Below are 17,503 nucleotides of genomic sequence, written 5' to 3'. Positions count from 1 at the left end.
CACCCCTTTCTCGTATCTGACCCCAAACATGAGTCCAATATGTTACAAAACATTTACAAATAATCTACATTTGAAATCCGATAAAATTTTGTTTCTTTAGAAATCATACAATTCAACATAAATAATTTAATAGCGTAAACCAAAATGTTATACTTAAAAAATATTTGTCACATTTGATTGCAGACATCAACATGGTAGTTCAATATTGTTTTCTACGATAATTAAAATTGCCTAAACATAAAGACATCGTTATTCTAATAAAATATAATTATATTATACCATGTATCAAAATCCATATTAAAATAATACACTCTCTTTACACATATACATGCCAACTAGAAATTTAAAACAATAGTAAGATATCATTATTGATACCGATAAGTAGTCTTCGATGATTGATGCCAAGCTTGACTCCTTACTCAACTTGCTTTTTGTTACCTACGTGTGAAAATCACCACATGCTAAGTATACACTTAGTGAGACAATTTCATAACTATATAAAATAAAGTATGGCATATCAAAAGACATGCACAATAGACTTTTTAAAGTCTTTCAATCAACAAATAATCTGCACATTTCACATATTTCAACCATAGCCCAATGTATATCAAATGAGAATGCATGGTACGTGAGTCAGCCGATTGTACACAATATGTAGTCAAACTACCACATAGATCATAAGCACTTTAAGTGCTACACATGAGCATAGGTATTGTAGAACACAACATCACTATACTTGTAAACGGCATGGTAGTTCACATGTCAAAACATCATGAACATCATAATTGCACATATAGTGCCAGGAGTATAGGAATGTACTAACACAGGAGTACTCAAATGTACTAATACAAGAGTGCACGTATGCACTAATACAAGAGTACACATAGGTAAAAAATAGGAGTGCACGAATGCACTGTTGCAGGAGTGCAACAAGGCTCTAAAACAAGAGTGCAACAAATGCACTAATACTGGAGTGCATGAATGCACTAAACAGGATTGATCGATAAACGCTAAATAGGATCGATCAATAAAAAAATCTACTTCATGACATGCCAATTGTACCAAACACTCTCAATGCACATACAATGAGATTTTATACTAGATTTCTATACCATTAATTTATCAGGAGTATCCGCATATACTAACATATCAAATATCATATAAACGTGCATTGGAAAATTCATACCCTAAACCTTTCATTTCCACATAATATCATAATATCATGGAAACATCATTTATAACTCCTTTTTGACATATGAACATCATATTTCACCATATGATAAATTTCATAATTATCATGCCAAGATAATAGCATTGGCTCATTTCAAACATTTAAGGTAGCATATAACATAAGAGTAGCATAATATATGACAAATTTCATATGCTGGTAGTTTGTGCTACCCTCAAAGAAATATTATTCTGTATTAATCTAAAAACTTAAAAATTAGTCTGTTTGTACCACTGGAAACTAGAATTGAATATGAATCTAACTATTTGGAACTTTTTCTAGTTCCATTTCTGCAATTTATATTGAATTTTCAAAGCTGACTTATAGAAGTTGTTTTAAGCAAAATTTGTTGCCTTGTTTTCAGACCTATCCTCGATTAAAAATTCATATCTTTTTGTATACTCCTCAAAATCAGTATCCGTTTGTTTTAAGAAAAACTAAACTGATATAAAAATCCAAAGGAATAAAATTCATCCTCTAATAATTTCTGTATAATTTATGTTGATTTTCTAAACTTATTGTTCAGATCACAAATCTAGGCAGATTTCACTAATTTGTATTTTTAGTTCATTCACTAATTCTATTAGCTTACCAAATGAATATATATGCATTAATTACGAAGCCACACACATTAGGAGTCACCTCTTACCATAGTAAATATGTCACTGATTCATTGTAATCCAATGTTTTCTCGATAACATAAATATAAATTAAGTATGCACTCACTTGTGTCTATAGATTGTAAACCTTCCTTAAAAATTCACATTCATCCTTAAGCTTCTCTTTAGATTTAATATTGCTTGATCTTGATTTCAATCATAATCTAAATGAACATCTGATATGATCACCAATAACAAAGATCTGGAGAAGTGCCCAAGTGGCCCTATCACACGAGCAAGGGCTAAGGAGTTTCAAGTAGCCAAGAATAGTATGTTTACATCAAGATTGGAATGTGATGAAGGAGGAATAATAAGGGAGGAACACTTTACGTTTCTTATGCATGAATTTGCATGAGAATTTGAAGTTTTCAAAACATTCATTGCATTTAATAAGTGTGTTGTTCATTCAAGCATGCATTGCATTTAAATCATGTAGTTCATTTAGGGAAGTAGTTCATTAATTAAACTAGTTCATTTATTAAATTAACTCTTAATTGTTTCATGCATGTTTTCAATTAAATATTGAATAAACTTCACCTTTGTGTCTAGGTGCATGAGAGAAGTTAAACGGTTTCATCATATGCAAGAATGTCAGTCACAATGTCTTCCAATTCTGGATACGATACAGAAGTGTTTGGTTCTATAAATCAATTGGAAATTATTCCTATATCTCTTATCTTTCCAACGCCATTTGAATCACCTTAATCGGATAACGTGAGCTTGAGATATGATCGATTTATTGAAGAAAGTGCAGGCTGGAATTTTGTTACGGGAATTTTATGCATGAATGATTTTGATGAGTTTGAGCCAAGGGAGAGTCTTTTCAACTTCAGCCAAGTGACAAGCCAATGAAGGACTCTTAATTCACCCATTCAAGTAATTAAAAGCTGATTGTTATCATCTAAAGTCAAGGGCTTTTCATATTCTTCAAGGGAGCATGTAGTGAAGGGTGATTTAATTCATTTGTTAAGACAATTTTCAGCATGGAATAGCAAGTGTCTTCAACCCCTTGGACGAAATTAAGGCCAAATTCAGCTTCAAAGTGTCTAGAATCATTCCCAAAATGATCTAGAATATTCAGCCAACCTTGAAGATAAGAAGACAAAGCATTCAAGTGCATTTTATTGCTAAATTGATGAGAATGTTTTCATCTTTTGAGTCTTTTCATATGCTGCTTAGAAATACTATAAATAGGCACCTTTAAGATCATTTGTAGACACACTTTTTGAATATATGAAATATCTTTGAGAGGTTGCTTTCATTCTTGTTCTCTTATAGAACTTTATCGGCTTCAAGATAATCTTGTTGTCTTCATCCATTTTCTTTTGTTATAGCGTTTGTTCCTGCTCATCTATAGCTAGTGGGTAACTTTCCATCTACTTCCATTTTGATTCCATCTATTTATATTGTTGGTTCCTAACTCTATATAGTTAGAGGGTCACAATTTGTTTTCTTTTCAATCCACCTTTCATATTCCATGCCATACCAACCCATACCTTTGTCATACTTTCATTGCATCCAAACTACAACTTCCATCCTCTTTCGTTCAAAGCAAGCAATTCAATTTCTTACTAGAATCACGATCGGGAAATCATATATATAATTAAAAACTCATAATCGAGATCATATCATTTGACATCAGAGCTAGCCGATTCAGTAAGTGTATCATGTCATTTTCTCTCTCCCGAGTTAGTAAAAAAATCAAAAATCAAAAAACAAAAAACAAAAGAAATTTTTTTTAAAGAGGGAGTGAGTTATTCTTTTCATCTTTAAAGAAAAAAAATATTTACTTCATCTTTATATTCCATTATTCAATTTTATTACCTTCACTTACCATCTCTTTTCCTTGTAGCCAATTTCTTTTCACGATCCTTACTACCAAGCCACAATTGTTTCAGCCGAAGTCCACTAGACCTTGTAAGCCTAGAGGGAGTTCCCAAAATGACTTGAAATCAAAGCACGAGTGGTAAAAGGAAAGAGTTATCATTTAGGGTAAAAGCCATCCTGAGTGAAACATGAGTGGGAATGAATTTTCTTGGAGTGTTTGGTGAGTTTTTATTTATTTGTGAGGTTATTTGTTATTACTAATTATGTCTCATCATTCGGGAGACAATTCTCAAGTTACAGGTAACGTTGAACCAAACCAACAAATGCAAGCCATGGTGCGTGAATTGACCAGGATTTTGAAGGAAGAGTTGGAACCTCTCCATGAACGTATGAACCGTATTGAAGAGGAGCATACTCAAGGATTTCGAGAGCAAGAAGATTCCAATCAATAAGAAAATGAAAAAGTGGAAAGAGCATAAAAAGATCGTGTATCATAACAAAGAATGGGAAATCGAGGTATAAGGCCCCAAAGGTTTCATCCATTAATGGATGATAATCTTTTTAATATCAAGATTTCCATTCCACCATTCCAAGGTAAGACGGATCCCGAGGCTTACCTAGAATGGGGAAAGAAGGTATAGTACATCTTCGGGTGCCATGATTATTTCGAACTCAAGAAGGTAAAATTCATTTCCCTTGAGTTTATGGATTATGCACTAATATGGTGGGATCAATTGACATCAAGTAGGAGACACAATGGACAACATATTATCACTACATGGGATGAAATGAAAGCAGTGATGTGAAGACGATTCATTCTAACCCACTACCATTGGGAGTTATTCAACCGTCTTCAAAACCTTTCACAAGGTAACCGAAGTGTTGAAGATTATCACAAAGAGATGAAGGTGGCCATGATTTGAGCCAAATTGATGAGCATAGAGAACCCACAATGGCAAGATTCCTAGCGAGACTTAATTTGGACATTGCGAATGTGGTTGAGTTATAATATTATGTGGAGATGGAAGACATGGTTCATATAGTCATAAATGTGGAAAATTAACTCAAAATAAAGGGTGCCAAACGATCTTATGGGAGTGCAACTTCAAAATGGGGAAAAGTTCATACAAAAAGACTCCTTCATTGCCATCCTACGAAAGAAGAGGACCACCCAAAGGAAGTAAGCCCATTGCCTAAACTAGCAAGGGTAAGACTTCCGCTACTCCAAATCGTTCCCATGACATACAATGTTTTAAGTGCTTGGGGCGTGGACATATTGCAATCCAATGTCCAAATCGCAACATCATGCTTCTTCGAGATGATGAAGAAGTTGAATCGGAATAAGAAGAGGATGAGAAATAAGATGCTACCATTGATGAAGAAAAATTAGAGCATGTCGTGGAAGGAGAGGTTATTGTTGTCAAAAGGAGCCTAAACGTGTAATCTAATGGAGGAGATGAACAACGTGAAAATATCTTCCATACTCGCAGCCACGTTAGAGAAAATGTATGATTTCTTATTATTGATGGAGGTATTTTAACTAATGATGCTAGTACCTTAATGGTAGATACACTTGGATTGGAAACAATAAAGCATCCACAACCTTATAAACTACGATGGCTCAACGATGGAAGAGAACTCAAGGTGACCAAGAAAGTTCGAATTGCTTTCCCCATTGGGAAGTACAGAGACGAGGTGTTATGTGATGTCATTCCAATTCACGTAAGCCATTTACTACTTGGAAGTCCTTGGTAATTTCATAGGATAGTGATCCATGATGGGTATACTAACCGGTATACATTCACTCATGGGGCAAGGAAGATCACTTTAGCTCAACTTTCACCAAAGCAAAAGAGTGTGATCAAAATGAGGGAAGGAAAATCATCATTCTTTCTAAAGAGAGTGAGTTGAAAAAGTGTTTAATGACGGCAAATGAAGCATTTATGCTCATGTATAAGGAATGTTTTTTTAACAATAGCTACCTTGATCAAAATTTGCCTGCTTTTATTGTGTCTTTATTGCAGGAGTTTAATGACCTATTTCAGGAAGAAATACCAAGTGGGTTGCCACCTATTCATGGCATAGAACATCAAATAGACTTTGTTCCTAGAGCCATCATTCCAAACCGACCAGCTTACCGAAGCAACCCCGAAGAAACTAAGGAATTACAAAGGTAAGTATCTGAGTTAATGGTAAAAGGCTACGTGAGGGAAAGTATTAGTCCATGCATCGTGTCGGTTCTAGTTGTGCCAAAGAAGGATGGAACTTGGCGCATGTGTGTAGATTGTCTAGTGGTAAACAAAATTATGGTAAAGTATCGTCACCCTATTCCTCGCTTAGATGACATGTTAGATGATCTTAGCATTTCTAACCTCTTTTCCAAGATTGATCTTAAGAGTGGTTACCACCAAATACGAATGCGGGAAGGTGATGAGTGGAAAATAACATTAAAAATGAAGCAAGGTCTTTATGAGTGGTTGGTTATGCCTTTTGGCTTAACTAATGCACCAAGCATATTTATGAGTTTAATGAATCATGTTCTTAGGGCATTCTTGGGTAAGTTTTGTGTGGTTTATTTTGATGACATTCTAATATTTAGTAAAACCATGGAAGAACATGTTCAATATTTGAGGTCAGTTTTACTTGTTTTGAGGAAGAAAAAATTGTTTTCAAATTTACAATAATGTACGTTTTGAACTAACACGGTTGTTTTCCTAGGTTTCGTTGTGAGTTCTGAAGGTTTGGAGGTTGACAAAGAGAAGTTTAAAGCCATTGAAGAGTGGCCACGACCAGCAAGCATCTCTCAAGTTAGGAGCTTTCATGAACTTGCAAGTTTTTATTGAAGATTCGTCCCAAACTTCAGCACCATAGTCGCCCCACTAACAAGTGTTATTAAGAATAATTCTAAATTCATTTGGGGGGAAGATCAAGAGAAGTCCTTTAATAGCATTAACAATTATTTAATTCGTGCCCCTTTACTTTCTCTACCTGATTTTAATTTAACTTTTGAAATTGAATGTGATTTAGGTTAGGTGGAGCAGTCTTGTCTCAAGGTGGACGTCCTATAACCTATTTTAGTGAGAAATTAAGTGGATCTACGCTTAAATATCCTACCTAAAAAAAGGAGATGTATGCTCTTGTGAGGGCAATGGAAACATGGCAACACTACATTTGGCCTAAGGAGTTCATCATTCACACCGATCATGAGGCGTTTAAACATATTTAGGGGCAGCATAAATTCAACAAAAGGCATACCAAATGGGTAGAGTTTCTTAAAACTTTTTCATATGTTATCAAGTACAAGAAAGGTAAGGAGAATATAGTTGTCGATGCATTGTCATGAAGGTATGTTCTTTTAAATACTTTGGAATCTAAGATGTTGGGTTTTACTTTTATTAAATACTTATATGTTTTTTACTCTGATTTTGGAGAAATTTACAAAGCTTGTGAGAAAGGGACGATTGATAAATACTTTAAGCAAGATGGTTTTCTATTCAAGGAAGGGAGACTATGTGTCCCTCAAGGTTCCATGCGAGAATTTCTCACTAAATAAGCCCATGAAGGAGGATTAATGGAACATTTTGGGATAGCAAAGACTTTGGATACACTTCAAAAACACCTATATTGGCCCAAAATGAAATGATATGTGGAAAGGTTATGTGAGCATTGCATTACTTGCAGGAAGGCCAAATCTAAAGCCATGCCATATGGACTTTACACACCACTACCCATACCGGAAGCACCATGGGTGGATATTTCAATGGATTTTGTTCTAGGGCTTCCATGCACAAAGAACAACGAAGACTCCATCTTTGTAGTTGATAAATTTTCCAAAATGGCTCATTTCATTCCCTCTAACAAAACTAATGATGCCTCACATATTGCTACTTTTTTTCAGGGAAATTTTAAGGCTACATGGAATACCCAGAACTATTGTGTCTGATCAGGATGTGAAGTTCTTAAGGTACTTTTAGAGAGCCCTACGGAGTAAGATTTGTACTAAGCTACTATTCTCCACCACTTGCCACCCTCAAACTGATAATCAAACTGAAGTGGTGAATCGAGTACTTTCCATGTTACTTCGATCCATCATTCAAAAAAAATTGAGAACATGGGAGGAGAGTTTACCACATGTGGAGTTTGCATACAACTGTTCAATCCATAATACTATGGGGCGTACGCCTTTCGAAGTGGTGTATGGGTTCAATCCATTAACACTGATAGATTTGTTACCATTACCCGCTGATCAAATTGTGAATAAATATGGACTTAACAAAGCTGAGTTTGTTAAAAACTTCATTAACAAGTGAGGGAGAACATTGAAAAGCGAACTAAGCAATATGAGCAGCAAGCAAACAAGGGTCGTAAGTGAATAACTTTTGAGCCAGGGGATTGGGTGTGGCTGTCCATGAGGAAAGAAAGTTTTCTGGCTCAACGAAAGTCCAAATTAATGCCTCAGGGAGATGGACCATTCCAAATAGTTAAGAAGATCAATGACAACGCATATCAATTAGATCTTCCATGTGAGTTTAATGTCAGTGCAACCTTCAATGTTGCTGACTTGTCTCCTTATGATATAGGTGATGATTTGGGGACAAATTGCCTTAAAGAGGGAGGGAATGATATGATCGCCAATAGCAAAGATCCGGAGAAGTACCCAAGTGGCCCCATCACACGAGCAAGGGCTAAGGAGTTTCAAGCAGCCATAGAGAGTATGTTTACATCAAGATTGGAATGTGATGAAGGAGGAATAATAAGGGAGGAGCACTTTACGTTTCTTATGCATGAATTTGCATGAGAATTTGAAGTTTGCATAACATTCATTGCATTTAATAATTGTGTTGTTCATTCAAGCATTCATTGCATTTAAATCATGTAGTTCATTTAGGGAAGTAGTTCATTAATTAAACTAGTTCATTTATTAAATTAACTCTTAATTGTTTCATGCATTTTTTCAATTAAATATTGTATAAGGTTCATTCAGTCAGAATGCCTTCAAATTCTGGATGTAATACAGATGTGTTTGGTTCTATAAATCAATTTTACATTATTCCTCTATCTCTTATCTTTCCAACGTCTTTTGAATCACCTTAATCTGATATCGGGAGATTGCGATATGATCGATATATTGAAGACAGTGCAGGCTGGAATTTTGTTACGGGAATTTTATGCATGGATGATTTGGATGAGTTTGAGCCAAGAAAGAGTCTTTTCAACTTCAGCCAAGTGACAAGCCATTGAAGGACTCTTAATTCCCCCATTCAAGGCATTCAAATTTGATCGTTATCATCTAAATTCAAGGGTTGTTCATATTCTTTAAGGGAGCATGCAATGAATGGTGATTTAATTCACTTGTTAAGACAATTTTCAGCATTGAATAGCAAGTCTTCCATCCCTTGGACGAAATTAAGGCCAAACTCAGCTTCAAATTGTCTAGATTCATTCCCAAAATGATCTAGAATATTTAGCCAACCTTGAAGATAAGAAGACAAAGCATTCAAGTGCATTTTATTGCTAAATTGATGAGAATGTTTTCATTTTTTGAGTCTTTTCATATGCTGCTTAGAAATACTATAAATAGGCACCTTTGGGATCATTTGTAGACACACATTTTGAATATATAAACACATTTGAGAGGTTTCTTTCATTCTTGCTCTCTTGTAGAACTTTATCGGCTTCAAGATAGTCTTGTTGTCTTCATCCATTTCCTTTTGTTATAACATTGGTTCATAGCTCATCTATAGCTAGTGGGTCACGTTACATCTACTTCCATTTCGATTCCATCTATTTATATTGTTGGTTCCTAACTCCATATAGTTAGAGGGTCACAATCCGCTTTCTTTTGAATCCATCTTTCATATTCCACGCCATTACCAACCCATACCTTCGCCATACTTTCATTACATCCAAACTACAACTTCCATCCTCTTCTATTCAAAGCAAGCAATTTAATTTCTTACTAGAATCATGATCGGGCAATCATATATATGATTCAAAACTCATAATCAAGATCATATCAACATCATTATAAGACATATACATTTTAAACCCACATATTAGAATCTCACTAACATAGGCACACAATAAAAAATAAATTCTTAAAAATATTTCAATGCTCCTTCAATACTAATTCCATGTCACAACATAAATATTGATCTTAACACTTCAAGTTGACCACTCAAGTCCATTTTAATCCAAATTTAACCCAACATCATATAACATGTTTAACTTTACATTTTCTACTAATTATGAATTCTTTTAGAATTCGTCTCAACTTTTCCATTTTTATTCCAAATGGTTCTTTGCCATTTAACTTCCATTCAAGCTTCAATTAACATAATTAAAAATTATAGCATTTTATTCCATCAAAATACCTCAACAATTACACTATTTTCACTTGAGTCACTAACTTTTGAATAATTATAATTAAGGTCCTCAAACTTTACGAACTTTATAAAATGCTTAAATTTCACATTCTAACATCAATTTCAACACTCCATCATTAAATTCCAGCATAGTACAACAACTATTGCATAATTACACATTAAACCCATAACATTTTCAAAATTGCCAAATAGGTTGCTCAACTTTCTTAAAATTAAAAAAAATGGTTCCAAAATTTTTATAAGGCTTGTAGAACCTACCATACATTATCTCTAAGCCATGGGAAATTTTCACAATTTTCCCCAATTAATTCCCTAGGGTTGAACACTATAGGGGTTATTCAATGATTTTCACTTGATTCTAGCATGAATTCCACCTCTAAACAACATTTGAAGCCTTCTAGAATCAAACACCTAACTTAATTTAACCAAATCAAAATTTCTTCAAAACCCTATGATTAAGCCAAAATTAATATAAGTATTTCTAGGTTGTTTTAATCATCAAACAAGGTTAGAAATGATTCTGCAATATCAATAACCTCAAAATTCATCAACAATTCATAAAACCCTAACATATTCTTCAACCATCAAAATCGGGATCTAAGTATTCAAGCAAGATTAGCATGCAATATTGGTACTAGATGATATAGCTCTTCGAATAGAACAATTTTCTATTTCATGCTTTAATCCAAAAACCTAAGGAATTTTCTTGAAAATGAAAAATAAACTTTTTCTCCATACCTTGTGAAGCTCATGTCCATGGCTGATTTTGAAGAAGAATTGTCATGAAATTTCTAGTTAATTACATGTGCATTTGTCATTTATCAGGCTTAAATGAATTTAAAATTCATTTAATGGGAAATAACAACTTTACACTTAATAAAACTTGATAATTACATCCATACCTTATCACAATTTAATTATCATCTTCAGAAGTTAAAGATGAACAAATTATTTTACCCTTTACAATTTTACCCATGCATTTTTTCCAAAAATTTCAATCTTGCCATTTTCATCCAACGGTCGAGATAAACATGAAAATAAATTCTCAAATCCAATTATCTATATTATTTTCCATCATTTTAAAACATGGAAATAATATTTCTAAGCTTAATTTAATATCATTCAAATTTCCTTAAAATATTAATTCGATTCAATTTACCGAAATTTTACCAGACTTTAACATTTTATAGCTTTTAACACAGATTCCGGATAAAAAAATCTGATTCCCATGAAAACATCATTCTTGGGGGTGAACTATTCATTTACGAGGCCAAAATACCTAACTTTTGAAAATTTAACTTTGATCCCTAAAATTTTCTAAACTTTATACTTTGGCCACTAAACATTCAAAATTTATGTTATGGTCACTAGCCAAATTTTGGGCTATTACACCATAGTTCCAAACTATAATAAAAAGTTTACAGTTGAAGTCTCTCTTTATGTTTTCATGGGTTATTCTATGGTTCAAAAAGGTTATATCTTGTTTAATCTACATTCTAAGTCGTTCCTTGTAAATCTTGATGTCGTCGATCATGATAGAATATTTTCTTTCCTAGTCATGTTAAAAGTTGTTCTTTATTTCCAAACATATCGACTAATAATTATTTTGACAATGATTGTTTTTACATATTCCTATTATTCTTGTTGCCACTTCGCAAGGTTAATATCCTTATTTGCAAAATGTCTCCTCCAATACTTTTATTGAGTTTCAAGTTCTACCATATATAATACAATCTTTAAGTGTTTCAGATACTCTCATTCAACTCGTTGTTCCTTCACTCTTTCAACCAGTTTCTTCACCCATTCAGCCTGTTGAACTTGTTGTTCTTTTGCCCATCGGTTTTAGGAAAATCTGTTCACGTTTATAAAACCAGCATGGTTATCTGATTTTATTTATCAAGATCAATCCTCTACATCTACTTCATGAGGAAAAGGTATACAACCTATTTCTAAATTCATTTTTTATTCTCACTTACCCGATCATACAAAAGCTTTTGGTGTTGTCCTTTCTTACATTGTTAAACCCAATACCTATCATGAGTCAATTCTTGATGACATTGAGTTGAAGCCATGATGATAAAGATGCAGCAGTAGATGATATGAATGTTTCTCTCATCAAGGGAACAAACCTAAGAAGGCTCTAAACTTTATGTAAAAATAAAGGGATTTGAATGGTTGTTTAGAAGGTAGCCATAAGATTAGGGTTTTAAAGATGCTTTTAGTTGATGTAATGAAGAAAGATGTTCTTATCTCCCTTTTCATAGGTTTCCAAGGTGGTTATGATCTAATCTTGATGGATGATGGCTTGTTTGAAGTAGGAGGAAAAGATGAGAAAGATGGTGAAGACGGATTTGAAATCAGATGGTTAGATTCTGAGAAAAACAACTTTGAAAATTTATCTCAGTAGGTATAGGTTAACGTAAACCCTAATTAGGATAAGGGAATGGCATGAAGATGGATGTAGGTTGTTGATAAGGTGGTGTGATGATGATGATAGTTGTATATGTCCTATCGAACCCTCCTAGTCATGATGAAAAAGCAAACTCAATAATACGACTCTAACCAGCCCTCCTAATTGCAATAAAAAGGCAAACCATAGTGTGAAGGTCTCCCTCTCAAGAACTCATAAGAACAAAATAAGAAGATGCTTCAAAGGTACAAGGTAATCAACTATTGCAAAAATGATCTCTCGTTATGTTGTATATTGAAGAAGAAAAGTCGTTGATTACAATCAGAGAGAGAACCTCCATATATAGGGTTTGGAGAGTAATTGTTCTAACATGAATAACTAATATAATAATAATAATAATAAAATAGAAAAAACAATAAAAACTCTCCTAAATCCATGTATATGGGTGATATTGATTGATGACCATTGATGAAGCTCTTGATCTAACGGCAGAGATGAAAGATGGCTTGAAAGGGCTCTTGAACTTGATGGACGGTCCAGATCATCCTTCTAGAAGATGAATGGGTGGCTTGGCTTGTGATAAGTAAGCAAAATGGGTCTTAATAATTTATCAACGTTTGTAGATAAGGGCATGGTGTGATGGGCTTGTTTAGGAAAGGATGCTAAGCTATAAAAGGTTACATTTCAATAGCTTATTACGCATAATCTTAAAGAAATAAAGTAAACTATTAATTGTTATATCTACAAGTTATCCCATGCTTTATAGATGCAACACTGGGTAAATTTACAGAATATCGGGTTTAGTGTGGTTAAAACTCAATCCTAGACATATCTTCATAGGCTTCACAATTGGGCCTAGAAATTATTTGAGTTTTTGAGATCCAAGTAGATGATTGAGGAATGATGAGTGATTTTCCTTTCTTAAATTCATCAAGCTCTATGTGGGCATGAAGGCCCTTGCTGATGAAGGCCTACACTATATTTTGGATTTGATCCTTAAGTAGTTTTGCTCGTCCTCTATTATTTGGGCCTAGAGAAAATGTTAGCCCATCTTGTGGGTGTGTGGTGCATGTATCATTTCCCCCTTCTGAAAACGATTCGTCCACAAATATGAAACATCAAAAAGAGAAAAAGCAACAACATTAAACGATGCACTAATATCATACTCACCTGGAAGATCAATGCGATAGGCATTGTCATTAATTCGTTTGAGCACTTGGAATGGGCCATCTCCTCGTGGGTCGATCTTTGATTTTTGTTGTTTGAAAAATTATTTGTTCACATATGGACCCAAAACCAATCGTTGAGTTCAAAGATGAGGCGGCGTCTTCCTTTGTTCACCCTATTTGCTACGGTTTCGTATGTTTTCTCAATTGTTTTGCTTTGCCTTGGCGTGGAGGTCTTTGAGGAACTCTACTTTTTGTTCACCATCCAAGCTAGTAGCATGTTTTAATGCTAATGGAATAATATCCAAAGGCGTTAGTGGATTAATTCCATAAAATAATTCAAATGGAGAATAACATGTTGTGGAATGAATGGATCTGTTATATGCAAATTCAACAAAAGTTAAACATTATTCCCAATTATGAGTGTTCTTACATACCATAGTTCGAATGAGAGAACCAAGATTTTGGTTTATTGCCTCAGTTTTCCCATCAATTTATGGGTGACAAGTAGTGGAGTAAATAAGCTTCATACCTATCTTACCCCCATAATACTTTCCAAAAGTGGATTATGAACTTTGTCTCTCAGTCAGACACAAGGTACGAGGTATACCATGAAGTCGTACTATCTATCGAAAGAATAAGTTAGCGATATGAGTTGCATCATCGATTTTGTGACATGGGATGAAATGTGCTATCTTGGAAAACTTGTCAATAACCATAAATATATGATATCAACATTTCTTAGTTCGAGGTAATCCCAATATAAAATCCATAGAAAGATCAATCCAAGGAGAAATAGAGATGGGAAGTGGTGTGTAGAATCTATTGGGATTTACCTTGGATTTTGCTTGTTTTCAAGCAATGCATGAAACACATACCTTTTCTATGATTTTTCGTATGTGCGGCTAGAAAAAGTGTTCTTGGGCCATGTCAAGTGTTTTATTAACATCAAAGTGTCCATTAGTCCTCCCAAATGAGACTCGTAGACTAGAAATTCTCTTAATGATCCTTGTGGTATTAACAACCTATTCATTCAAAATAGAAAGCCATCTACAAGATAAAACATGTTAAAGGCACCTTTATAATAATGGTTGTAAATTTCAAAGAAGTCTGGGTTAGAAAAAAAAGATCTTTAATACGTTCAAAACCCAAAATAGTAACATGCATTTGTGTAATAAGTGTGTACCTTCGGGATAATGCACCAGCTACTAGGTTATCTTTCCCTTACTTGTACTTAATCACATAAAGGAAAGATTCAATAAATTTAATCCATTGAGCATGTCATTTACTTAACATACCTTGACCGTTTAACCTCTTCAATGATTCATGGTCTATGTGTATGACAAACTCATTAGGAATAAGATAATGCTTCCAAACTTCGAGTGAACGAACAAGTGCAAGGAGTTCTTTGACATAGGTGGAGTAGTTCAATTCTGCACCTTTCAACTTCTCGATAAAGTAAGTGATAGGTTGCTTTTGCTGTATAACTATTGCGCCTATGCCTATTAATGAGGCATCACATTCTAACTCGAAGGTGTTAGAAAAATCAAGAAGAATGAGAATAGGTGCGGAACATAACTTACCTTTTAAGACGTTGAAGGCTTCTTTTTGTTGTGGATGCCATTTGAATTCAACCGATTTCTTGATGATTTCCGTCAAAGGTGCAGCAATGGTAGTAAAGTCTATGATGAAACGTCGATAAAACCTCGCTAAACATACAAATTGGTCACCAAAATTGATTTAAGAATATTAGGTTAAACATAAATGAACGCACATAAACGAACATAACTAAACGCATATAAACGAACATAATCGAACGTTCACGAACGTAAATGAACGAACGAGACCTATGTTCATGTTCGTTCATTTAACTAAACGAACAAAAAATCTTGTTCATGTTCGTTCATTTAATAAATAAATGCACATAAATGAACTTCCCGCCGCACGGTTCATGAACGGTTCGCTAAACGTTTAGTTCATTTACAGGCCTATACATTGATTCCTTGTACACTAACTATAAAGCCTAAAAAGATAAACTTATTGCTAAAAAACACATACTTGTCCATGTTAGCAAATAAATGTTCTCGTCGGAGGACTTCGAAGATTAAATGAATATTCCCTATATAAGTTTCAAGAAAATAGAAGTAGATAATAATATCATCAAATCAAACAAAATTAAACTTACCTATGAAGTCCTTTGAAACATGATTTGTTAGTCTCATAAAGGTGCGAGCCACATTCATGAGTCCAAAAGGCATGACGAGCCATTCATAGAGTCTGAACTTTATCTTGAAAGTTATCTTCCATTTGTCACTTTCTTTCATTCTACTTTGGTGGTAACCGTTTTTCATGTCAATCTTTGTGAAGATCTAAGATCCATGAAGTTCGTCTAATATGTCATCAAGGCGTGGAATAGGGTGCCTATATTTGATTGTTATGTGGTTTATCGGTCTTTAATCTACACAAATTTGGAATATACCATCCTTATTTGGCACAAGAATCATTGGAACAACAAAAACGTTAAGGCTCTCTCGAATGTGGCCTTTTTGTAGCAATGCTTCTACTTGTCGTTCCAATTCCTTGGTTTCTTCAGGATTACATCGATATGTTGGTCGGTTTGGAATAGTTGATCCCATAATAAAATCAATTTGGTGTTCGATTCCTCTTTTAGGTGGTAAGCCATCAGGTGGATCACTTAAGACATCTTTGAAATCCTGCAAAAGAGAAACAAACACACTAGGCAAATCTGTGAGGTTAGTAGAAATTGAAATTGTGGTGTCTTTGAAATGAATAAGGATTGAGGAACTGGATTGGGTAAAGGTTCCTTTCTGGTCTTTTGAACTCGAATAAATGTTTCTCACAATTGGGTTCACTCACCTCATGTGGGTTATTCTTTAGGCTTTTATGGGTCGTGACCTCTTTTTGTTTTGCCTCTTTCTTTAAATTCCCAACATCCTCACAAATTCTCTTTTGATCTTGCATGAATGCATTAGATTGAGTTTGTAAGGTTTACCTTTGATCATGATGGAGTATTTGTTTGCTTTACCATAGTAAGTGACATCATTGTCATATTTCCATGGTCATCCCAAAAGGATGTGTGATGCTTGCATCGGAAGTACATCACATCAATTATTTTATGATCATGATGGAGTACTTGCCCATCTTCAACTTAATGAGGCAATATTTTATGACCTTAAACTCGACACTCTTAGTATGCTTTTAGAAACAATATGGCTTTGGATGTCTTTGACAAGGCAAGTTAAGTGTGTCCACCAAATAACTACAGATTGCATTGACACAACTTCCATTTTCAATGATCAATGAGTATATTTTATCCTTAATTTGACATACAGTGAAAGATGTTTTTTCATTGAGTATCTTAGTCATCAACTGTTTGCATACTCAAATTTTGCCTCACAAGCCTACAGTATACGTCAAACTCATCACTGCATGAGTGATTAGGCGCATTATTTTCCAAAGCCTCAGGACAATTTGTTTCGGTATCTGTCAATTCATTATTCTCTTCTCGGATTACCATTGTTCTCATATTTAGACAATCGTAACTGAAATGGCCATAAAATTTGCATTTGAAGCAAGGGTTTTTAGTTTCTTGGGGTTCTTTAGGGGTTTTGGCCAAATCCTTTTTAGCCACTTTCGGATTTTCATCCCTCGATTTCTTATTCGCAATAGAAGAAATGGTAGAAGATGAATATGAGTAGGATGAATTGCCAAAGGAAGTAGATGAAATACCTTGGTAGTTTTATCGGATTCAAAAATTCCTTTGAAGTTGGGTTTCAATTGTTATGGCTCTCTTCAATGTTTCTTCA

Source organism: Hibiscus syriacus, unplaced genomic scaffold, assembly GCF_006381635.1.
Source record: "Hibiscus syriacus cultivar Baekdansim isolate YM2019G1 unplaced genomic scaffold, ASM638163v2 tig00110683_pilon, whole genome shotgun sequence".
Lineage (NCBI taxonomy): Eukaryota > Viridiplantae > Streptophyta > Magnoliopsida > Malvales > Malvaceae > Hibiscus > Hibiscus syriacus.
Note: the sequence above shows the minus strand (reverse complement) of the source record.